The 24,441-nt window shown below is 41.6% G+C and overlaps 1 protein-coding gene and 1 long non-coding RNA gene across 2 annotated transcripts in view; one reads left to right on the top strand and one right to left on the bottom strand.

Moving 5' to 3' along the window:
- Window positions 1-16,994, bottom strand: part of LOC139553135 (BRISC and BRCA1-A complex member 2-like) — a 127,088-nt gene extending 110,094 nt beyond the window's left edge. The window contains exon 1 of the mRNA XM_071365090.1: window positions 16,881-16,994. The gene's annotated coding sequence lies outside the window, so the exon portion shown is untranslated. The remainder of the gene's footprint in view (window positions 1-16,880) is intronic.
- Window positions 16,995-19,942: 2,948 nt separating this feature from the next.
- LOC139553136 (uncharacterized) lies at window positions 19,943-23,886 on the top strand. Its single transcript, XR_011670605.1, has 2 exons — window positions 19,943-20,138; window positions 23,491-23,886. It is a non-coding gene; the product is annotated as an uncharacterized lncRNA (long non-coding RNA).
- The last annotated feature ends 555 nt before the right edge of the window (window positions 23,887-24,441 follow it).

Here is a 24,441-nt window from a genome sequence, read left to right as displayed (position 1 = left end):
CGGATAAATATCACTGTGTAAACAACCATTTGGAAGGAGGCAGGTCTGATGTCCATTTTGCGCAAGACGCATGCAGGAAGAGAGCGGTACTTGCACGTTTTCGTGTTTTATAGTGGCTCTGATTGCGCAATCGACTCCATTCAAAACGTGATGACGTACTGACACCCAGAGGAAGACGTAGGCAGTGTCGGTTTCTCTATAGCATCTACTGGCACCTTAAAACCGATCCCAGATCAGGGGTAAACATTTCTGAAATCTGACTCCCTGTCAGGAAAAGTGCTGTAGAAGTAGTTCTGTACCACTCAGAGACAAAATTCCAACGGCTATAGAAACTAGAAAGTGTTTTCTATCCAATAATAACAATAATATGCATATTGTACGATCAAGAATTGAGCACGAGGCAGTTTAATTTGGAGACCAAAAAATGCTAATGCGGAACAGCACCCCCTATAGTTGCAAAAAATGTGTGAAAGTTAAATATTTCAAAAAAAAATCTTTGAATTTGCCGCTCTTCCTTTTCAGTGGAATGTGGGAGGAGTTCCGCTGGCCCAGACAGGTTAAGACATGAAGGTCAGTCAATGCAGAACATTTCAAGAACTTTGAAAGTTTCTTCAATTGCAGTCGCAAAACCCATCAACTGCTATGATGAAACTGGCTCTCATGAGGGACGCCACAGGAAAGGAAGACCCAGAGTTACCTCGCTGCAGAGGATAAGTTCATTAGAGTTAACCTCACCTCAGATTGCAGCCCAAATAAATGCTTCACAGAGTTCAAGTAACATACACTCAACATCAACTGTTCAGAGGAGACTGCGATAATCAGGCCTTCATGCTCGAATTGCTGTAAAGAAACCACTACGAAAAGGACACCAATAAGAAGAATAGACTTGCTTGGGCCAAGAAACATGAGTAAAGGACATTAGACCAGTGGAAATCTGTCATTTGAGATTGAGATTTTTGGTTCCAACTGCCATGTCTTTGTGAGACGCAGAGTAAGTGAACAGATGATCTCCGCATGTGTGGTTCCCACCATGAAGCATGGAGGAGGTGGTGTGATGGTGCTTTTCTGGTGACACTGTAAGTGATTTATTTAGAATTCAAGGCATGACCCAACACTTCCAGGCTGTGTAAGGGCTATTTGACCAAAAAGGAAAGTGATGGAGTGCTGCATGATTCCATATGTGTTATTTCATAGTTTTGATGTCTTCACTATTATTCCACATTGTAGAAAATAATAAAAGAAAGAAAAACCCTTAAATGATTAGGTGTGTCCACATTTTTGAGTGGTACTGTATGTTGAAAACAGGTTTTTAGTTCTATTTAGAGAAGGCCACGCTTTGAAACGCACAGTGCCTTCAGAAAGTATTCACACCACTTGACTTTTCCCACATTTCGTTGTGTTACAAGGTGGGATTAAAATGGATCCAACGATCTACATATAATACTCTGTAATGTAAAAGTGGATTTTTTTGATTTTTTTTACATTTGTAAAACATTTATGAAGAAAAAAAAACATCTTTATCACATGAGTATTTCAACCTCCTGAGTCAATACATGTTAGAATAACCTTTGGCAATGATTACAGCTCTAAATCTTCCTCGGTGTGTCTGAGAGCTTTGCACACCTGGATTGTACACTATATTCGCACATTATTCTTAAAAAAATTCTTCAAGCTCTGTCTAGTTGGTTGTTGATAATTGCTCGACATTTTCAAGTCTTGTCATAGATTTTCAAGGCGATTTAAGTCAAACTGTAAATAATCCACTCGGAAACATTCAATGCCGTATTGGTAAGAAACTCCAGTGTGTATTTGGGCCTTCTGTTTAAGGTTATTGTCCTGCTGAAAGGTGAATTTGTCTCCCAGTGTCTGTTGGAAAGCAGACTGAACCAGGTTTTCCTCTAGGATTTTGCCTGTACTTAGCTCTACTCCATTTCTTACATCATAAAAAACTCAATTAGTTCTTGAAAAAATGAACAGTGGTGCTCAGTGATGTGTTGGATTTTCCCTAAACATAACATTTTGTATATAGGACATGAAGTAAATTTCTTTGCGAAATTTTTTACGGTTTTACTTTAGTGCCTTATTGCAAGCAAAATGCATGTTTTGGAATATTTTTTATTCTGTACAGGCTTCCTTCTTTTTACTCTGTCAATTACGTTAGTATTGTGGAGTAACTACAATGTTGTTGATCCTTCCTCAGTTTTCTCCTATCACATCCATTAAACGCTGCAACTGTTTTAAAGTCAACATTGGCCTCATGGGTGAAATCCCTGAGCGGTTTCCTTCCTCTCCAGCAACTGAGTTAGGACGCCTGTATCTTTCTAGTGACTGGGTGTATTGATACACCATCCAGAGTGTAATTAATAACTTTACCATGCAAATTGATAATCAATGTCTGCTTTTTATTTATTTTTACCCATCTACCTATAGATGCCCTTCTTTGTGAGGCATTGGAAAACCTCTCTGGTCTTTTTGGTTGAATCTGTGTTTGAAATTCACTGCTCGACTGAGGCACCGATAATTGCATGTGTGAGGTACAGAGATGATGTAGTCATTCAAAAATCATGTTAAACACTATTATTGCAAACAGAGTGAGTCCGTGCAACTTGTGACTTGTTAAGCCAATTTGTTTTCCTGAACTTATTTAGGCTTGCCATAACAAACGGGTGGATTAGTTATTGAGTCAAGACATTGCAGCTTTTAATTTGTAATGAATTAATAAATAAAAATTGAATTCCACTTTGACATTATGGGGTATTGTGTGTAGGCCAGTGACACAAAACCTAAATGTAATACATTTTAAATTCAGGCTGGATCAAAACAAAAAGTAGGAGATTGAGAGGAGGTTATACATAGGTTGATAATATCAAACAATTTTGGTAAAGAACGCCCACAAATGCTGCCCCTGCTTTAAACGAAAAACAACCTCTTGCTGTGACCGTTGCTTGCATCTCTCCCTAATCATAACTATTGTGTTGGCTCAATTGATTGAAGAATCTTCAATGGGTGCAAGGTTAGCAAAACAGTGCTTCAAAGGCGGTACTGAGAAATCACGAATACATTTTGAAAAGTGTAAGGGTGCTTTATAAAGGTAATAACATTTAAGAAAAGGGTGAATGTTCAAATGACATTTACTGCACTGTGTTGCTATACGCCATTGAGCAAAGCTATGTACAGTAAATACACAGATGGATGGATTAAGTATCAATTTTCTTTTTAAAGCTATGGCTCTCAGGCATCTGTTTTGTATCAAATCTGTTGAGTACTTGCAAAATATAATAAATTAATGCAAATTTGACTAATTATTCTGAAAAGAAAAATTTAAACAATTTAAACTACAGTTAATAAAGCACTGTTTTCCCTACTGCATCTTGAAGACTAAGTTCACTGCTCGACTGAGGGACCTTACAGATAATTGTATGTGTGGGGTACAGCGATGAGGTAGTCATTCAAAAATCATTTAAAAACACTATTATTGCACAGCGTATTGCACAGAGTCTATTCTGCGACTTATCTAACAAACTTTTACTCCTACATTTATTTAGACTCGCCATAACAAAGGGGTTGAATACTTATTGACTCAAGAAATTTCAGCTTTTTGTAAACATTTCTAAAAACATAGTTCCACTTTGACATTTTGAGGTATTGTGTGTAGGCCAGTGACACAAAAGCTACATTTAATACATTTTAAAGTCAGGCTGTATCACAACAAACATCTCTTGTTAACCCCCCCCATTATTTTGTAAAGGCATTTTGGGGGATTTGTTAGTTTTTTCTCGGATACAAACATTGCTTTTTGGTGGATATTTTGGGACATTTAAATTCACGTCTAGCTCATACATGGACTTCGATAACAAAGGAGCAAAATAAAGATACAAAATACAGGAAAATAAACACGTGTGTACATAAATAACCGAGTTAGTGAAGTTGAAGAAATTAAGCTGGAAAAGAAAAGGCCGGAGCCCAAGGCTCCGCTTCACCCTGCTCCTACTCTTTTGAGCTGCAGCCTGTGGAATTTCAGGGGTATAGAAAAGAAAAAAACAACTAGAATAAAAAGCAGAAAATAATTCGACCTAAGTGTTCTTGCTGAGGCATACAGTGACTTCGGAAAATATTCAGACCCCTTGACTTTTTCCACATTTTGTTACGTTACAGCCTCATTCTAAAATTGATTAAATAGTTATTTTTCTTCAATCTACACACAATACCCATAACGACAAAAAAAATATTCACAAATGTATTTAAAATAATTAAATATAACATTTACATAAGTTTTCAGACCCTTTAGTCAGTACTTTGTTGAAGCACCTTCGGAAGCAATTACAGCCTCGAGTCTTCTTGGGTATGACACCACAAGCTTGGCACACCTGTATTTTTCCCATTCTTCTCTGCAGATCCTCTCAAGCTCTGTCAGGTTGGATGGGGATCGTCGCTGCACAGCTATTTTCAGGTCTCTTTAGAGATGTTAGTTCGGGTTCAAATCCGGGCTCTTGCTGGGCCACTCAAGAACATTCAGATACTTGTCCCTAAGCCACTCCTACGTTGTCTTGGCTGTGTGCTTAGGGTTGTTGGAAGGTGAACTTCGCCCCAGTCTGAGGTCCTGAACGCTCTGGAGCAGGTTTCTCCCATCTCCACAGAGGAACTCGGGAGCTCTGTCAGAGTGACCGGGTCATTGGTCACCTCCCTGACCAAGGCCCTTCTCCCCCGATTGCTCAGTTTGGCCGGGCGGCCAGCTCTAGGAAGAGTGTTTGTGGTTCCAAACTTCTTCCATTTAAGAATGATGGAGGCCACTGTGTTCTTGGGGACCTTCAATGCTGCAGACATTTTTTGGCACCCTTCCCCGGATCTGTGCCTCGACACAATCCTGTCTCGGCGCTGTCCGGACAATTCCTTCGACCTCACGGCTTTGTTTTTGCTCTGACATGCACTGTGGGACCTTATATAGACAGGTGTGCTTTTACAAATCATGTCCAATCAATTGAATTTACCACAGGTGGACTCCAATCAAGTTGTAGAAACATCAAGGATGATCAATGGAAACAGGATGCACCTGAGCTCAATTTCGAGTCTCATAGCAAAGGGTCTGAATACTTATGTAAATAAGGTATTTATGTTTTAAATGTTTTTATAAATTTGCTGAAGATTCTAAAAACCTGTTTTCGCTTTGTCATTATGGGGTATTGTGTGTAGCTTGATGAGGAAATGTTTTATTTAATCAATTTCAGAATATGGCTGTAATGTAACAAAATGTGGAACAAGTCAAGAGGTCTATACACATTCCAAATGCACTGTATATACATTTTACAGTATTTATTTCCATTGATAAGATGAGTCTGTGAATAGACAGTCAGCCAATATTACAATACATGCATCATGTTTGCAATAAGGCACTAAAGTAAAACTGCCAAAAAAGTTGGCAAAGAAATTAACTTCATGTCCTGAATACAAAGCATTATGAATTTTGGCAAATCCAACACAACACATCACTGAGTACCACTCTTCATATTTTTAAGCATCGTCGTGACTGCATCAGGTTATGGGTATGCTTGGCATCGGTAAGGACTAAAGGTCGACCGATTATGATTTTTCAACGCCGATACCGATTATTGGAGGACCAAAAAAATCCCGATTAATAAAAAAAGAAATTGTAATAATGACAATTACAACAATACTGAATGAACACTTATTTTAACTTAATATAATACATCAATAAAATCAATTTAGCCTCAAATAAAATGAAACATGTTCAATTTGGTTTAAATAATGCAAAGACAAAGTGTTGGAGAAGAAAGTAAAAGTGCAATATGTGCCATGTAAAAAAGCTAACGTTTAAGTTCCTTGCTCAGAACATGAGAACATATGAAAGCTGGTGGTTCCTTTTAATTAACAGGAGTCTTCAATATTCCCAGGTAAGAAGTTTTAGGTTGTAGTTATTAGAAGACAATTTCTCTCTATACGATTTCTATTTCATATACCTTTAACTATTGGATGTTCTTATAGGCACTTTAGTATTGCCAGTGTAACAGTATAGCTTCCGTCCCTCTCCTCGCCCCTACCTGGGCTCAAACCAGGAACACATCGACAACAGCCACCCTCGAAGCAGCATTACCCATCGCTCCACAAAAGCCGCGGCCCTTGCAGAGCAAGGGGAACAACCACTCCAAGTCTCAGAGCGAGTGACGTTTGAAACGCTATTAGCGCACACCCCGCTAACTAGCTAGCCATTTCACATCAGTTACACCAGCCTAATCTCGGGAGTTGATAGGCTTGATGTCATAAATTCCGAGTTGGATGACCATTCAAAACTTATTTTCCCAGTCGGAGCTCATTCTAATGTAACTCTATGGCAGCACCCAAGGGGCTTGAATGTTCGAGCTCTCCCTGTAGATTCTGTGGTGACGTAGTGTCCCCATGAGTGACAGAACACTAAGCCAATCACGGAGAAACTAGACAGCCCCTACACTACGCATTTTCCGCTGGTTACCCCACCACCATCACAGAAAGCACTGTGCTAGGCTGAAACACCTGCATTTTGGAGCTGCCTTACTCAAGAAACCAAAAAAGAGACCAAAGAATGAAGCTATATACAAGGAGTAGAAGGTCAACAGGCAAGGGCACGAGGTATTTGAGGTAGATATGTACATGAAGGCAGGGTAAAGTGACTAGGCATCAGGATAGATAATAATAAGAGTAAAATAAAGAATAGAGTAGCAGAGGCATGTGATGTGATGAGTGTAAAAGTGTGTGTGTACTGTATGTGTGTTTGTGAATGTGTGTGGGTTAAAGTGTCAGTGTAGTGTATAGTGTGTACAGTCGTGGCCAAAAGTTTTGAGAATGACACAAATATTAATTTTCACAAAGTCTGCTGCCTCAGTTTGTATGATGGCAATTTGCATATACTCCAGAATGTTATGAAGAGTGATCAGAAGATGTGCAAATAATTGCAAAGTCCCTTTTGCCATGCAAATGAACTGAATACCAAAGAAACATTCCCACTGCATTTCAGCCCTGCCACAAAAGGACCAGCTGACATCATGTCAGTGATTCTCTCGTTAACACAGGTGTGAGTGTTGACGAGGACAAGGCTGGAGATCACTCTGTCATGCTGATTGAGTTCGAATAACAGACTGGAAGCTTCAAAAGGAGGGTGGTGCTTGGAATCATAGTTCTTCCTCTGTCAACCATGGTTACATGCAAGGAAACACGTGCCGTCATCATTGCTTGCACAAAAAGGGCTTCACAGGCAAGGATATTGCTGCCAGTAAGATTGCACCTAAATCAACCATTTATTGGATCATCAAGAACTTCAAGGAGAGTGGTTCAATTGTTGTGAAGAAAGCTTCAGTGCGCCCAAGAAAATCCATCAAGCGCCAGGACCGTCTCCTAAAGTTGATTCAGCTGCGGGATCGGGGCACCACCAGTACAGAGCTTGCTCAGGTATGACAGCAGGCAGGTGTGAGTGCATCTGCACGCACAGTGAGGCGAAGACTTTGAGGATGGCCTGGACTGGGTTAAAGTCATATTTTCTGATGAATCCCCTTTCCGATTGTTTGGGGCATCCGTAAAAAAGCTTGTCCGGAGAAGACAATGTGAGCACTACCATCAGTCCTGTGTCATGCCAACAGTAAAGCATCCTGAGACCATTCATGTACGGGGTTGCTTCTCAGCTAAGGGAGTGGGCTCACTCACAATTTTGCCAAAGAACACAGCCATGAATAAAGACTAGTACCAACACATCCTCCGAGAGCAACTTCTCCCAACCATCCAGGAACAGTTTGGTGACGAACAATGCCTTTTCCAGCATGATGGAGCACCTTGCCATAAGGCAAAAGTGATAAGTGGCTCAGGGGAACACAACATCGATATTTTGGGTACATGGCCAGGAAACTCCCCAGACCTTAATCCCATTGAGAACTTGTGGTCAATCCTCAAGTGGAGGGAGGACAAACAAAACCCCACAAATTCTGACAAACTCCAAGCATTGATTATGCAAGAATGGTCTGCCATCAGTCAGGATGTGGCCCAGAAGTTAATTGACAGCATGTCAGGGCGGATTGCAGAGGTCTTGAAAAAGAAGGGTCAACACTGCAAATATTGACTCTTTGCATCAACTTCATGTAATTGTCAATAAAAGCCTTTGACACTTATGAAATGCTTGTAATTATACTTCACTATTCCATAGTAACATCTGACAAAAATATCTAAAGACACTGAAGCAGCAAACTTTGAGGAAATTAATATTTGTGTCATTCTCAAAACTTTTGGCCACGACTGTATATACTGTATAGTCTTGTGAGTGTGCATTGTAACATTGACTATTCCACAACTGTAACATTGTGCAGTCTACAAGTGAGTTCCTAATAAATATATGGCGGTAAATTCAGTTGTCCAATTGTTACACTGTACAAAGCTGCAGTGGCTTGCTTGGGAAAATAGTTCTTTATAGAGAAGAAGAAAACCACAATTAAAACAACTGCAATGCATCTGAGAAATGAGGTTGTTGGTCTGCGGTACATTTCCGCTCCAAACCTCCTCTGTGCTCGTGTGGCGAAAATCACAAAGCCCCGTTCCTTTGGGATGCGTGGGCGGACGAGGTGTCTTTTCAACACTTCCCGTCTACGTGGATGCTCTTCCTGATTTTTCCAGTGGTCCCTTAATAACTCTACATATCCTACTTGAACATGGAAAGGTCTGAATGGGCGAACTGATTTAACACAGCGATGTGTGTGTGTGTGTGTGTGTGTGTGTGTGTGTGTGTGTGTGTGTGTGTGTGTGTGTGTGTGTGTGTGCGCTTGTCTTTGTGTGTTTATAAGTGTGAGTGACTATAAACATGGTATGATTGTGCAGACAGGGACCTGACTCAATGCAGAACCTATTTTCTTATCAACAGCTTCGTTGATACATTTTTGTTGTTGTTGATAATGCTATGTTAGTGCCTACAAAACGCCTTCCCACAGGGCTCACATTGTGTTGACGTGCCTACCTGGCTTGTGGACATCTCCAGGGGGAAATCTAGACAGTCAAGTGACAGCTAACATAAAAATGTAATTTTCCGCGTCCACCTCGGGACACAGACAATGGCTTTTAAAAACTAGGCATGAACCTAAATGTCTGACACCAATGACCCAACAATGTTCTCCCACACTTCATTTAATAATATGTGCCATTTAGCAGACAGTTTTACCAAAGCGACTTAGAGTAGTACATGTATACATTTTAGTATGGGTGGCCCCAGCGGGAATCAAACCAACGATCCTGACGTGCAAATACGTTGCACAACCAACTTAGCCACACAGGACCACGTCTATGGACTTCAGTGTATATAATAATGCATCTGTAGACAGACAGTCCACTAAAAGAGTCTACTAACTCTTTACAGAGAGGCTGGTGTGATTCAGTGCTGAGAGGCATGAGGGACGAGAGACATGAGGGACGAAAGGCCTGTGATGCCAATGACTGCTGCTGTTTTCCTTATGTTAACCATCATTTCCCCTCACAAACACAGCGCAGGCTGGAAAAGGCCGGGCCTCCCAAAGCCTAGCAGCACAACCACATGCAGCGAAAAGACTGAGCGAGCGAGAGGGAGGGAGCGAGAGGGAGGGAGAGAGAGCTTGGTCTGCACAGCCTGCAGATATCACATAAATTAAAGCTGATAGGAAGTGACGGGCTGTTGATTAGTCAACTCACAGCCCCGGCGACCAGTGGCTGTATGTGTACAAGGCTGCGCGCACACTTACTGAACACACACACACACACACACACACACACACACACACACACACACACACACACACACACACACACACACACACACACACACACACACACGTTGAATAGAAACATACAGATTAAGGACACACATTCCTACACACAGATCTAAAACACACAGTTTGAAACCATACACGTGCATGTACACACACGGATCAAAGACAAATGGGCATTTGATATTTTTTACTTTTAAGTACTTGGATGATCCCCCCCCCCGCCCCCCCCACCCCCTAAAAAAAGCCTGCACCGGAAAAAATATGAGCGCATTCATCTATATGCCAACAGAGCACAACAATGCCTAATTTACCATAACCTTTACAGATAACAATTCTTAATTGCCCATATACAGTGCATAGGGAAGGGATTCAGACCCCTTGACTTTTTCCACATTTTGTTACGTTACAGGCTTATTCTAAAATTGATTTGTTTTCCCCCCCTCATCAATCGACACACAATACCTCATAACGACAAAGCAAAAACAGTTTTTGAGACATTTATGCACATTTATAAAAATAAAAAGCAAATATTACATTTACATAACCATTCAGACCCTTTACTCAGTACTTTGTTGAAGCACCTTGGCAGCAATTACAGCCTGACGCTAAAATCTTGGCACACTTTTATTTGGGGAGTGTCTCCCATTCTTCTCTGCAGATCCTCTCAAGCTCTTTCAGGTTGGATGGGGAACGTCGCTGCACAGCTATTTTCAGGTCTCTCCAGAGATGTTCGATCAAGCCAGAAATCTTGCTTGTTTGTAGGTGACCAAATACTTATTTTCCACCATAATTTGCAAATAAATTCATAAAAAATGTGATTCCTACAATGTGATTTTCTGGATTTTTTTCTTCTCATTTGTCTGTCATAGTTGAAGTGTACCTATGATGAAAATTACAGGCCTCTCTCATCTTTTTAAGTGGGAGAACTTGCACAATTGTTGGCTGACTAAATACTTTTTTGCCCCACTGTGTATATATATATATATATATATACATATACATATATATACATATATATATATATTAGTCAATTAAAAAACAAGTGCCATTTAAGATAAATTTACTGAAGCCGTAATATCAACTGCTTATATAATTTTGCGTAATTTCCGGTCACAACTTGTATACTTGTTTACATGCTGCTGTGCATTTTGTTGCTAACCTTACTTTGCTACCTGTAAAGTTTTTACGGTTTTTACTTTTTAATTACGGTTTTATATTTGTATTCCCCCCCCCTCGCTCAACTTTTTTCATCCCGTACGCTTTATCTGGACGTGGTTCGTCAGGACCTCGACCAGCCGAAGCTAAGTACTAACATTCACATTATGCCTTCACTGTACTCATAATATACAGGAGAGGATAGCTGTGCTGCAAGCCCAGCTTCAGACGCAATCGTTAAGCAAGGGTAATTTAAGTGTAGGAAAGGATGAAACAGCGTCTGTGCCACCAGTAAGTACAGATGGTAGTATAAATCCCCTCGCACAGTCCCCGCAGCCGGACAACTTTCTCATGGCTTCTGGAGGGAAATGCTGTAGGAATGCTCAACCGGTGTCGCTCATTCAGCCGACATAAACTTTCAAACAGTTCTCCCCATTAAGTAACAGGTCGGAGTCAGAGGCAGAGCCTTCTCTGGTGTCCTCCTCCTAACCGTTACGGGGTCAGAGACGCCGAAGCCTCCCACCATTAGCTCTGACAAATTGAAAACCCTAGTCATTGGCGACCACAAACCCGCAGTACTAGACTTTAAAAGAATCATCCAGCGATCATACACTGTTTACCAGGGGGCAGGGCTACCGACGTTAAGGCTAATCTGAAGATGGTGCTGGTTAAGGCTAAAACTGGCGAGCGTAGAGAGTATAGAGATATTGTTATCCACGTCGGCACCAACGATGTTAGGATGAAACAGTCAGAGGTCACCAAGCGTAACATAGCTTCAGCGTGTAAATCAGCTAGAAAGATGTGTCGGCATCAATTGTCTCTGGCCACCTCCCAGTTAGGGGGAGTGATGAGCTCTGCAGAGTCTCACAACTCAATCGCTGGTTGAAAAATGTTTTCTGCCCCTCCCAAAAGATAGAATTGTAGATAATTGGCCTTCTTTCTGGGACTCACCCACAAACAGGACCAAGCCAGGCCTGTTGAGGAGTGACGGACTCCATCCTAGCTGGAGGGGTGCTCTCATCTTATCTATGAACATAGGGCTCTAACTCCCCTAGCACCACAATGAGATAGGATGCAGGCCAGGCTTAGTGGGAGTCTGCCACTAGCACAGTCAGTGTAGTCAGCTCAGCTATCCCCATTGATACCATGTCTGTGCCTCGATCTAGGTTGGGCAAAACTAAACATGGTGGTATTCGCCTTAGGAATGGAGGAGGTCTTTATTCCAGTGAGATTGCTGTCATTATTGAAAGAGATTGTGATATCTCCCATCTCATAATAGGGCTACTTAATGTTAGATCCCTCACTTCCAAGGCAGTTACAGTCAATGAACTAATCACTGATCATAATCTTGATGTGATTGGCCCGGCTGAAACATGGCTTAAGCATGATGAATTTACTGTGTTAAATGAGGCCTCACCTCCTGGTTACAATAGTGACCATATCCCCCACGCATCCCGCAAAGGCAGAAGTGTCGCTAACATTTACAATAGCAAATTAAAAAAATTAGAAAATAACGACTGCGTTTTTGTCTTTTGAGCTTCTAGTCATGAAATCTATGCAGCTTACTTAATTACTTTTTATAGCTAGCCTTCTGGGCCATATACAGCATTCCTAATTGAGTTCCCTGAATTCCTATCGGACCTTGTAGTCATGGCAGATAATATTCAACATTTTGGTGACTTTAATATTCACCCACTCCAAAAGGCTTTCGGAGCCATCATCAACTCAGTGGGTTTTGTCCAACATGTCTCTGGACCTAGTTTTGTCCCGTGGAATAACATTTTGTGGAGCTTAATGTTATATCTCATAATCCTGGACTATTGGACCACCATTTTATTACATTTGCAACCGCAACAAATCATCTGCTCAGACCTTAACCAAGGATCATCAAAAGCCGTGCAATAAATTCTCGTACAACACAAAGATTCCTAGATGCCCTTCCAGACTCCCTCCACCTGCCCAAGGACGTCAGAGTACAAAAATCAGTTAACCACCGAACTGAGGAACTCAATTTAACCTTGCGTAATACCCTAGATGCAGTCACACCCCTAAAAACCATTTGTCATGAGAAACTAGCTCACTGCTATACAGAAGATACCCGAGCTCTGAAGCAAGCTTCCAGAAAATTGGAACGGAAATGGCACCACACCAAACTGGAAGTCTTCCGACTAGCTTGGAAAGACAGTACCGTGCAATATCGAAGAGCTCTCACTGCTGCTCGATCATCCTATTTTTCCAACTTAGTTGAGGAAAATAAGAACAATCCAAAATGTATTTTTTAAACTGTTGCAAAGCTAACTAAAAAGCAGCATTTCCCCAAGAGAGGATGGCTTTCGCTTCAGCAGTGATAAATTCATAAACTTCTTTGACGAAAAGATCATGATCATTATAAAGCAAATTGCAAATTATGGACTCTTCTTTAAATCTGCGTATTCCTCCAAAGCTCAGTTGTCCTGAGTCTGCACAACTCTGCCAGGACCTAGGATCAAGGGAGACACTCAAGTTCTTTAGTACTATATCTCTTGACACATTGATGAAAATACTTATGGCCTCTAAACCTTCAAGCTGCATAGTGGACCCTATTCCAACTAAACTACTGAAAGAGCTGCTTCCTGTGCTTTGCCCTGCTATGTTGAACATAATAAACGGCTCTCTATCCATCGGATGTGTACCAAACTCACTAAAAGTGGCAAAAATAAAGCATCTCTTGAAAAAGACAAACCTTGACCCAGAAAATATAAAAAACGAATAAGCCTATATTGAATCTCCCATTCCTCTCAAAACTTTTTGAAAAAGCTGTTAAGCAGCAACTCACTCTGCCTTCTTGAAGACAAACAATGTATATGAAACGTTCCAGTCTGGTTTTAGACCCGATCATAGCACTGAGACTGCACTTGTGAAGGTGGTAAATAACCTTTTAATGGCGTCAGACCGAGGCTCTGCATCTGTCCTCGTGCTCCTAGACCTTAGTGCTGCTTTTACTATACATCATCACATTCTTTTGGAGAGATTGGAAACCCTAATTGGTCTACAAAGTTTTTGCCTGGTTTAGATCTTATCTGTCGGAAAGATATCAGTTCGTCTCAGTAGATGGTTTGTTCTCTGACAAATCAACTGTGAATTTCGGTGTTTCTCAAGACTCTGTTTAAGGACCACTATTGTTTTCAATATATATTTTACCTCTTGGTGATGTCATTCGGGAACATAATGTTAAGTTTCACTGCTTTGCGGACGACACACATCTGTACATTTCGATGAAACATGCTGAAGCCCCAAAATTGCCCTCCCTGGAAGCCTGTGTTTCAGACATAAGGAAGTGGATAGCGGCAAATGTTCTACTTTTAAACTCTGACAAAACAGAGATGCTAGTTCTAGGTCCCAAGAAACAAAGAGATCTTCTGTTGAATCTGACAATTAATCTTGATGGTTGTACAGTCGTCTCAGATAAAACTGTGGACCTCGGCGTTACTCTGGACCCTGATCTCTCTTTTGAGGAACATATCAAGACTGTTTCAAGGACAGCCTTTTTTCCATCTACGTAACATTGCATAAATCTGAAACTTTGTCCAAAAATGCAGACAAATGAATCCATGCTTTTGTCACTTCTAGGTTAGACTACTGCAATGCTCTACTTTCCAGCTACCCGGATAAAGCACTAAATAAACGTCAGTTAGTGCTAAACACGGTTGCTAGAATCTTGACTAGAACCCCAAAATGTTATCATATTACTCCAGTGCTAGCCTCTCTACACTGGCTTCCTGTTAAGGCTAAGGCTAGGGCTGATTTCAAGGTTTTACTGCTAACCTACAAGCATTACATAGGCTTGCTCCTACCCATCTTTCCGAAATGGTTCTGCTGTACATACCTACACTTTGGTCACAAGACACAGGCCTCCTGTCCCTAGAATTTCGAAGCAAACAGCTGGAGGCAGGACTTTCTCCTATAGAGCTCAATTTTTATGAAATGGTCTGCCTATCCATGTGAGCGACGCAGACTCTGTCTCGACATTTAAGTCTTTATTGACGACTCATCTCTTCAGTAGGACCTATGATTGAGTGTAGTCTGGCTCAGGAGTGTGAAGGTGAACGGAAAGGCACTGGAGCAACAAACCGCCCTTGCTGTCTCTGCCTGGCCAGTTCCCGTCTCTCCACTGGGATTCTCTGCCTCAAACCCTATTACAGGGGCTGAGTCACTGGCTTACTGGTGCTCTTCCATGACGTCCCTAGGAGGGGTGTGTCATTTGAGTGGGTTGAGTCACTGATGTGATCTTCCTGTCCGGGTTGGTGCCCCCCCTTGGGTTCGTGCCGTGGGGGAGATATTCTTGGGCTATACTTGGCCTTGTCTCAGGATAGTAAGTTGATGGTTGAAGATATCCCTCTCGTGGTGTGGGGGCTGTGCTTTGGCAACGTGGGTGGGGTTTATCCTGCCTGTTTGGCCCTGTCCGGGGTATCGTCAGACAGGGCCACAGTGTCTCCTGACCCCTCGTGTCTCAGCCTCCAGTATTTATGCTGCAGTAGTTTGTGTCGGGGGGCAAGGGTCAGTCTATTATATCTGGAGTATTTATCTTGTCTTATCCAGTGTCCTTTGTGAATTTAAGTACGCTCTCTCTAATTCTCTTTCCTTCTTTCTCTCTCTCGGAGGACCTGAGCCCTTGGACCATGCCTCAGGACTACCTGGCCTGATGACTCCTTGCTGTCCCCAGTCCACCTGGTCATGCTGCTGCTCCAGTTTCAACTGTTCTGCCTGCGGCTATGGAACTTCGACCTGTTCACCAGACGTGCTACCTTGTCCCAGACCTGCTGTTTTCAAGTCTCTAGAGACAGCAGGAGCGGTAGAGATACGCTCAATGATCGGCTATGAAAAGCCAACTGGCATTTACTCCTGAGGTTCTGACTTGTTGCACCCTCTACAACCACTGTGATTATTATTATTTGACCCTGCTGGTCATCTATGAACATTTGAACATCTTGGCCATGTTCTGTTATAATCTCCACCCTGCACAGCCAGAAGAGGTCTGGCCACCCCTCATAGCCTGGTTCCTCTCTAGATTTCTTCCTAGGTTTCAGCCTTTCTAGGGAGCTTTTCCTAGCCACTGTGCCTCTACACCTGCATTGCTTGCTGTTTGGGGTTTTAGGCTGGGTTTCTGTACAGCCCTTTGTGACATCAGCTGATGTAAGAAGGGCTTTATAAATACATTTGATTGAAATTTGATAATATTATATCACGGAACAATCTTCAAAAAGGCGGTAACGTCAGCAGGTGCACTACCTTCTAGAAGCCTTATGTTAGGAATCAAAAGGACAATGTAAAGGTAGGTTGGGTAATTAAATATGAACTCAAATCTAATTGCTCCATACTGTATATATTCAGTCAATAAAAAACAAGTGCCTTTTGAGAATCAATCATGAATCCGTCTCTGCTCTGGTGGGGTCACAGGGTCGCTTTGCAGTAGCAAAAGATGTGATGTGAGATTGCTGCTGCTTGTCCCCCTCTGAGAATGTATTTGTACTTGAAAAGCATATGATTTTCATGGAGCTAGTTGTGCTCTGATAGGGGAGCTTGATATTGCATAGTTTGCATTGTACATGAGTTTCATTAGTTTGATCAAAATACTTCCAAACCTCGCTGTTTGGCCGCCATGCTGATAGTGCCCACTTCCTGCTATGTGCCTGAAACAGCCCCCCCTCAGCCAAACAGAAGCGCTTGCCATAAAATATTTGCGATTCATATTTTTCAATCGTACATTTTTTCTGATAGTTAACCAAGCTCTCAATATAACATGTTTAGTTTTACAGTACTCATGCCCATCCCTAATACACTCATATTCGGTATCTGGAACACACCCTGTATACGCTGTGCTGCATGCATAAAGGACACAGTGAAAATTTGCCTTCGCACAAACTCGTATTCCTTTCTGTGTATGCAAATACATGTATGAAGGAGGGGATGTTGGTTGGTTACCTTGAGGAGATAGATGGGGATGTCGCTGAAATCCACAGGGAGCTTGAGCAGGAAGCGAGCGGAGAACTCCCCCGCCTGGAACACGAGAGACAGGAAAAAGAACATCACACCGTGTACAGATGGAGAACACACACGCACAGGATAACACACACACACACAGGTCATACTGAAACAACAAAGGAGCACTACATGGGAATGATTAGGGATGGCTAAAGATGAGTGGATTGCAAATGAGATTTGAATATCTGTTTGAATCTAATTTCTTTGTCTTAATATGCTTATTTTATGGCAAATGATGGAGATGTATTTCCTGATTTTAGGGATCTATTTGCTCCTTGGATGTTCAATGCAGTTAATTTTACGATTATCTAACTCTAAAGGTTCATTGGATTTTGAGTAATTTAGCCTCTGAATATTTACTAGTCAAAAAAAAAACACGAGAAATGATCAATGCAGTTACCAACTGTTCCAATTCAAAGGATGTTCAAATGTATAATGCAGATAATAAAATGCCTAGATGTAGCCATCTAAAACATAATCATTGTCTGTTGCCCACACCAACCCTCACCACATCCTTCAGAGGCAAACCTAATCTGCAATCCTCCAAGCTGTGCAACTGTTTTTGTTCATTCTTTTCCATCAAGGCATATCTATAAGACATTCTGTCCTATAACAGTAGTAGGTTAGTTAGTTGCGCAATATGAGTGGGGAGTGTCAAATCAAAGTTTATTGGTTGCATAACAGAAATGCAGGTCTTATAGCAGGTGCAGCTAAACTCGTATTCTTATTCCAACTGTGCAGTAGAATGTAAATGTAACACAAATAATCTAAAAATCTAAACAAGAAATCAAAGAACAGGTCCACTTAACAATCCAGAGAAGATACAGTTGATGTCGGAAGTTTACATACACTTAGGTTGGAGTCATTAAAACTTGTTTTTCAACCACTCCACAAATTTCTTGTTAACAACCTATAGTTTTGGCAAGTCGGTTAGGTCATCATTTTTCCAACAATTGTTTACAGGCAGATTATTTTCACTTATAATTCACTGTATCACAATTCCAGTGGGCCAGAAGTTGACTGTGCCTTTAAACAGCTTGGAAAATTCCAGAAAATGATGTCATGGCTTTAGAAGCTTCTGATAGGCTAATTTACATTATTTGAGTCAATTGGAGGTGTACCTGTGGATGTATTTCACGGCCTACTTTCAAACTCAGTGCCTCTTTGCTTGACAATGGGAAAATCAAAAGAAATCAGCCAAGACATCAGATTGTTTTTGTAGAACTCCACAAGCCACGCAGCCGTCATACCGCTCAGGAAGCAGACACGTTCTGTCTCCTAGAGATGAACGTACTTTGGTGCGAAAAGTGCAAATCAATCCCAGAACAACAGCAAAGGACCCTGTGAAGATGCTGGAGGAAACGGGTACTCAATTATCTATATCCACAGTAAAACGAGTCCTATATCGACATAACCTGAAAGGCCGCTCAGCAAGGAAGAAGCCACTGCTCCAAAACGTCCATAAAAAAGCCAGACTACGGTTTGCAACTGCACATGGGGACAAAGATCGTACTTTTTGGATTAATGTCCTCTGGTCTGATGAAACAAAAATAGAACTGGTTGGCTATAATGACCATCGTTATGTTCGGAGGAAAAACGCAGATGCTTGCAAGTTGAAGAACACCATCCCAACCGTGAAGCACAGGGTGGCAGCATCATGGTGTGGGGGTGCTTTGCTGCAGGAGGGACTGGTGCACTTCACAAAATAGATGGCGTCATGAGGAAGTAAAATTAGGTGGATATATTGAAGCAACATCTCAAGACATCAGTCAGGAAGTTAAAGCTTGGTCGCAAATGGGTCTTCCAAACGGACAATGACCCCAAGCATACTTCCAAAGTTGTGGCAAAATGGCTTAACGACAACAAAGTCAAGGTACTGGAGTGGCCATCACAAAGCCCTGACCTCAAACCCATAGACAATTTGTAGGCAGAACTGAAAAAGCGTGTGGGAGCAAGGAGGCCTACAAACCTGACTCAGTTACACCAGCTGTCAGGAGGAATGGGCCAAAATTCACCCAACTTATTGTAGGAAGCTTGTGGAAAGCTACCCGAAACGTTTGACCCAAGTTAAACAATTTAAAGGCAATGCTACCAAATACTAATTGAGTGTATGTAAACTTCTGACCCATTGGGAATGTGATGAAAGAAATAAAAGCTGAAATAAATAATTCTCTGCTATTATTCTGACATTTCACATTCCTAAAATCAAGTGGTAATCCTAACTGACCTAAAACAGGGAATTTCTACCAGGATTAAATGTCAGGAATTGTGAAAAACTGAGTTTAAATGTATTTGGCTAAGGTGTATGTAAACTTCCGACTTCAACTGTACATGTATATTAGAGTGGGTATGTGTCAAAATCAAGAATATAAAGACATGGTGTGCATAGACAGTATATAATTTGGAAAGAAAATGGTATGTACAGTAGTAGATATATTAGGATGGGCTATGTTGAGAATAAAGTATTCACACCCCTTACCCTTTTCCACATTTTATGTGAGATTACAAAGTGAGATTTAAATGGATTTAAATTGTAATTTTTTGGTCAACAATCGACCCAAAATACTCTAATATCAAAGTCGAAGAACAATTAAAACTGTATTTTTTTATTAATGGAAATTAAATCATAAAATCTTGATTAGCTAAGTACTCAACCCCCTGAGTCAATACATGTTAGAATCACGTTTGGTAGCGATTACAGCTGTGAGTCAAAACGGTAAACTAAGCCACTCATGAACTGTCACGCCTTGGCCTTAGTTATCTTTGTTTTCTTTATTATTTTAGTTAGGTCAGGGTGTGACATGGGGGATGTTTGTGTGTTTTTTGTCTAGTCTAGGGTGTGTGTATTGTCTAGTTTTTTTTTGTAGAGTTCATGGGGTTGTGTTCAGTGTAGGTGTTTATGTAAGTCTATGGTTGCCTGGATTGGTTCTCAATTAGAGACAGCTGTCTATCGTTGTCTCTGATTGAGAGTCATATTTAGGCAGCCATAAGCATTAGGTAGGTTGTGGGTAATTGTCTATGTTTGATGTTAGTAGCGTGTGTCTGCACTTTCGTTTTGTAGCTTCACGTTTGTTGTTTGTCTAGTTTGTGTTAGTTTCATCTTCTCTAATAAATAGAAGATGTATCTATATCACGCTGCGTCTTGGTCCACTCTTTCACCTAAAGACGATCGTGACATGAACATTCAATGTCGTCTTGGTAAGCAACTCCAGTGTATATTTGGCCTTGTGTTTTATGTAATTGTTCTGCTGAAAGGTGACGGTCTACCAATGTCTGTGGAAAAGCAGACTGATCTAGGTTTTCCTCTAACATTTTGCCTGTGCTTAGCTCTGTTCTGTTTCTTTTTATTGTCGAAAAGTCCCAAGTCCTTGCCAATGACAAGCATACCCATAACATGATGCAGTCATCACCATGCTTGTGGTACTCAGTAATGTGTTGGATTTGCCGCAAACAAAACACTTTGTAATTAGGACAAAGTTCATTGATTTGCACAATTTTTTGCAGTGTTACTTTGCCTTATTGCAAACAGGGTGCATGTTTTGGAATATTTTTTTCTGTACAGGCTTCCTTTTCACTCTTTCATTTATGTTAGTATCGTGGAGTAACTTCAACGTTGCTGATCCATCCTCAGTTATCTCCCATCACAGCCGTTAAACGCTAACTGTTTTAAAATCACCATTGGCCTCATGGTGAAATCGCTGAGCGGTTTCCTTCCTCTCTGGCAACTGAGTTAGGAATGGATCATGTATTTTTGTAGTGACTGGGTGCATTGATACACCATCCAACGTGTAATTAATGACTGCACCATGCTCAAAGGGATATTCAATGTCTGTTTTTATTTTTGAAAACTACCCATAGGTGCCCTTTGTTGCGAACCGTTGGAAAACCTCCCTGGTCTTTGTGATTGAATCTGTGCTTCAAATTCACTGCTGGATTGAGGGACCTTACAATTATCTGTATGTGTGGGGTACAGAGATAGGGTAGTCATTTAAATATCATGTTAAATGCTATTATTCAATGCAACTTATTATGTGACTTGTTAAGTATATTTTTACTCTTTAACTTATTTAGGCTTGCCATTAAAAAAAAAAGTTGAATACTTATTGACTACTTGGGGCTCCCGAGTGGTGCAGCGGTGTAAGATGTGAGTAAACAACAGTATAAACTGAATCTGAGGTGACCAGCATTCAATGACTGTATACATGGGGCATTAGACTGAAGGTGCAGGGCAGTCTGATTGCCTGGAGATACAGTAGAAGCTTTTTTCAGTCTCCCTGTCACAGCTTTGACGCACCTGTACCGTCTCTGTCTGCTATAAGGTAGCAGTCAACAGATTGTGGGTGGGGTGGCTGAGGTCCTTGATTATCTTCTTGGCCTTCCTTTGACACAGTGCTGTAAATGTCCTGGAGGGTAGGCAGCGTGCCCCAGGTGATGCGTTGGGTTGACGACGCCACCTCTGGAGAGCCATGCGGTTGAAGGCGGTGTAGTTGCCGTATCAGGCGGTGATGCAGCCCAACAGAATGGTCTCAATGGTGCATCTGTATAAGTTTGTGGCTGTAGAAGGTGTTGCGCCTTCTTCACAATGGTGTCAGTGTGGTGGGACTATTTCAGATCCTCAGTGATGTACAAGCAAAGGAGCTTTTGACCCTCTCCACTGCAGCCCTGTCGTTGTGGATGGGGGCATGCTCCCTCTTGTCTCCTGTAGTCCACGATCAGCCGTCTCCACAAATTCACCTGTACCCGACTGGATCCAGAATTCTAAATAATGTCACGGGTTGGATCTGATATGATTGTCACAGGTTTCGGGTATGTGTAATTTAACTGATTTGTCTGGAAGGACCTGAATGCGACTGCTAGAGAAAGAGCGAGAGAAAGTGTATCATTTATGCTGCTGCTCTTGCTTTTCACGGGTGTAGTATGTAGCTTGTAAGTCATCAAAGCGACAATAGGCTACAGTCATAGAGCCTCTGTGTGGTGGCAAAAGTTAGGCCTGCATGCAGCCTCAATTAGCCTAGCTAGCTAAACTAGCTTATCCTGTTTTGATGCAGTCAAGACAGGTACTAAGTAATCATATTGATGATAAATAACCTAGCTACTGTATGGCTTGTCCTTGCTCTGGAAAACTTGGGGCGTTGAATCCTCACTTAGCATAATCCACCTTTTCACATGGCATGTCAGTGACATTCACCTCACTGCTGTTCATTTGCTAACCTGGAGCTAGCTGAACTGGTGGAGTATGTCCCCATTCTGTCTAGGTGCTGCAGTTTCTATGGGTTTAGATAGGATTTTATTTAACTAGGCAAGTCAGTTAAGAACAAATTCTTATTTACAATAACGGCCTACCCCGTCCCAACCCTAACCCTGGGCCAACTGTGCGCCGGGAGGCCAATTGCGCGCCGCCCTATGGGACTCCTGATCACGGCCGGTTGTGATACAGCTTGTAATCGAACCAGGGTCTGAGTGACCCCTCTAGCACCGAGATGCAGTGCCTTAGACTGCTGCGCCACTCGGGAGGATGAGGTTTAGATGTGGAGTCAAATGTTTGAGAGAATCAGAGAAACTATAGCCTCATGTCTGTCCATAAGATGAAACCAATATAAAGCTTCTAAAAATAATGTGTGTGTGTATACAAACATTTAAAACAAAGCGAAGATGAATGCTGAGCCACATAATGTGCACAACTCTGAGTGGTTGTAACCATGTCCTTTGATGTGGCTGTATCATGTAGCATACCCAGCTGTTCTTGTGCCCAGTGTAGATCTCCATGCTCCTGCAATAGTTGGGGTCCTTGAGCAGGCTATCGTACTCGAAGAGCAGCCGGGAGCTCTCGCGCAGACGCTGGCACTGGTATTGGCGGTACTGCTGGATCAGCTCCTTCACCAGCTGCAGCAGGCACTCCGCGTCTCCCGCATCCCACTGGACCAGATGCTAGAGAGAGAGGTTATTAGATGGGTTTAAAGAGACCGTCCACTCAAATGTAGATGGGGTTGAAGAGACAGTCCATTCAAATGTAGATAGTTTAAAGGGAAGACCACTAACCACTTTCTTAACTTTAATATGGCCGGTGGCGAGCTTGTAATCTATAATTTCTTTGGGCCTGCGTGCAAAGTGAACAAAATAGCTTGAACAAAATAGCTGAAAGCCTACACGACTAAGAGCATGTTCATTTCAGGTCGACATAACATAAATCATGAACAGTGGCTATCTATTCTGGTAACTAACTGCAGAGAAAAATCCAGGAACTTCAATAAATACCCTGGTTTTCCAGAAATCCTGGTTGGAGGATTTTGGACTTCCTGCTTATTCCCTCCTGATTCCGGGAATCCTCCAACTGGGACTTTGCAACCCTACTCGAGGCACTGACTTGATGTCATGTACAATAGAGGCCATTTAGCCATGTCAGAGGAGAGAAATCAACTGACACGATGAAAGGAATTAAAAACACAATGGCGGGCAAAGATAAGGTTCACCCGGGCCCCATAGACAGCAATTACGGGAATAATCCCAAACTGTTATCCCAATCACCCCCTCTCTTCCTCCTGTATTACAGGAACATGGCAGCAGCACAGGATTTCCTGAAGCGACACAGCGTTACATCGGTTAGCAGGGAATGCTTTCATCATTCCCAGCCCCAATGCCATTTATCTGACCTCATTCACCAAAATGGTTGAAAGAACGAAAAGGAAAGAGGAAAGAAGTCACAAAGAGAAAAGTTAGCGATGGGAAGGAGCATTGTTTCAAGGAAGCGGATAAGGATACCAGGGACTTGGCCAATAACATTTTTTTTCTCTGTCTAACTGTTTTGGTACACAATGGTTTGGTTAGGCATCAAAGACTGGACTTGGTGAAAGACATTTTCAGATGTGGATGAGAATTGTGTTATGCTGTTGCTACTTCTGTATGTTGCATCCAAAAATAAACTGCTCACAATGAGGACATAACATTGTTTAGAGTGTTTGTGCAAAATGTTTGTGAAAAAAAGTGGCCCACTCAAACGCTGACTGTAGCGTGAATCGTAACTAGACGTTCTAACGACCTTGATCACAGCCGTGTGTTCGTACGTGTTAAAGGTAAAATACACTGCATTTCAAACAGTCAGCATTAATATAATGAATTCAGGGCATACCTAGGCAAAATATAAACCTTCCAACCATAACACCCACTAATGTAATTATTTTATAAAAATAATCACTGATATCTGCCTTTCAAGTCTGTTTATGAAAATGCTCTTTTTGTTAACCAGAACCATGCAGAATGCACGTTCGCTAATAATGACTAACTTGTAGCAGGCATTATAGAAAATGAACACCGGTACCATAACCTCTTAAGCACAAGCTCACTTCCTAGTGAGTAGCCAACTAATCTTCATATTTAAAGTTTAGCCAATTTAGATCTATTTGCTAGCTATAACAAGGTCCATCTCCAACTGTTTGAAGAGAATGTTTGCCCGTTCAATTTGTTCAGATGTTGAAATTAAGAGGCCTACCTTATTTCTCATAAA

The sequence above is a fragment of the Salvelinus alpinus genome, chromosome 25, assembly GCF_045679555.1.
Source record: "Salvelinus alpinus chromosome 25, SLU_Salpinus.1, whole genome shotgun sequence".
Taxonomy (NCBI): Eukaryota; Metazoa; Chordata; class Actinopteri; order Salmoniformes; family Salmonidae; genus Salvelinus; species Salvelinus alpinus.
Note: the sequence above shows the minus strand (reverse complement) of the source record. Positions and strands in the feature narration are given on the sequence as shown.